General features: G+C 43.3%; 1 non-coding gene across 1 annotated transcript; it reads right to left on the bottom strand.

Annotated features, from left to right (window-relative positions):
* Positions 1–272: 272 nt before the first annotated feature.
* LOC128773157 (U6 spliceosomal RNA) lies at positions 273–377 on the bottom strand. Its single transcript, XR_008417438.1, has one exon. It is a non-coding gene; the product is annotated as a U6 spliceosomal RNA (small nuclear RNA).
* Between the last annotated feature and the right edge of the window lie 1,282 nt (positions 378–1,659).

The raw sequence follows: 1,659 nt of genomic DNA, 5'->3' as shown, positions 1-1,659 counted from the left end.
GTTCTCCATCATAGACATACTGTGTAAGCCTCTGGCTCTTCCAGAGAGGGCTTCATTATCATTGCCTATAATTAAGGCTGAATGACTGAGGTGCACATTAGGACGTGTAGGAAGTGTCACTGGGGGGAAGAGGCAGAACCAATACCCTCACCCACCCAAACCCAGCTGGATCTTTATGATCAGATCATCAATCTCAGTGTTACAAAAACTGACCATAGAGACTGATATAAAATAAGCATCAACATACCGTCTTCTTTTTTCTTTCTAGTTTTAAAAATATGGAACATTTTTGCAAATTTGCATGTCATCCTTGCATAGGGGCCGTGCTAATCTCTGAATTATTCCAGTTTTAGTATATGTGCTGCTTAAGGGAGCACCACACCCTCTTCTCCCTAGGCTAGCACAGTCTGGTTTGAGACCTTTCTGGCCTTAGAGCTGCAGAATTAGAGCAAGGGTCCATCACCCTGATGTCTCTGAGAATCTTAGAAGCCCTGACTAACTATAAGTCTGTCAGAGTGATGATTATAATTTTACAGATGGGTAAGTTAAGATAATTAAGTTGGGGGAGGTCAAAATTATGTGGCCTCCAAGTGCATTACAGAACTGGTAACAGAACTGAATGAAAACTGAGGTATTTCGACTGGCTTTTCAATCCTCGTTTAACTAGGATGCATTACCTTTTCACTCACAGGAAGTTACCTAAGCCAATTATGTTGTAAGTGAAGCCCAGAATAAAAATTAAGAACATCATTAGAGGGTCAGGCTGTGCCTTTAAGTATAAAACCCAAAAAGAGTTAAGCCTGGATGTGTTGGTAGTAATTAATGTTGAAGAGCTGGTAATGAGACTTGACACACAGTTTAATCACACTGTCTGGTGGTAACCGAGAACAGACACGCTATGACCCCGCCTGTGACAATAATGTGGAAAAGCCTGGCTTCTTGGTCAAGGGAGTGATTGTCAATCCCCAGGACAGTGCTGATTTCTCAGCATGGTGATGGGCTTCAGGACCATTAGGTTTCCGTAGCTTTCTGCTGTGTATTTTGGTAGGTGCGTTTTTGATAAAGTGGGTAATAGCCTCTTTTCTCATTGTTAATATCCCGTTGTGGTGCACCAGTAATGGCCTGTAGAAGTCTCCTACCACCATAAATTCTAAATGCTCTTGGCTAACTTAACCCATATTGGAAAGATTAGGATTGGGGTCATCTTAGATAATGGATAATTTGAGAGAGTTCCCGTGTCTCACTTTCACTCAGAAATATTTATTGACTGCATGTTGTGTGTTGGGCAGTGTGCTAGTTCCTGGGTAGAGCATAAAGAGAAAACAGCTGTGGTCTCTGCACTGCTGAAGCTTGCAGGTTATTGGGGAAGGTAGCATCACGTGTGTGATTATAAAACATGATGGATGAACTTGAAAAGACTTGAGTGCTATGAAGACATATACCAGAGGATCACTTTTGGGATTGGGGTGCCACTTTCTGAGGAAGTGGTTCTTTAAAAAACCGCTCTCTCTCTCGCACAGAGAGCGAGCACAGTGGGGGAGGAGCATAGAGAAAGAGAGACAGAATCCCAAGCAGGCGCCCCACCACCAGCAAAGAGCTGGACATGGGCACCGAACCCACAAACCACGAGATCATGACCTGAGCTGAGATCAGGAATCA

Source organism: Panthera pardus, unplaced genomic scaffold (genome assembly GCF_024362965.1).
Source record: "Panthera pardus isolate Hobbes unplaced genomic scaffold, ASM2436296v1 HiC_scaffold_24, whole genome shotgun sequence".
In the NCBI taxonomy this organism is placed as follows: domain Eukaryota; kingdom Metazoa; phylum Chordata; class Mammalia; order Carnivora; family Felidae; genus Panthera; species Panthera pardus.
The sequence above is the reverse complement of the archived record's forward strand: the minus strand, read 5'-3'. Positions and strand labels throughout refer to the sequence as shown.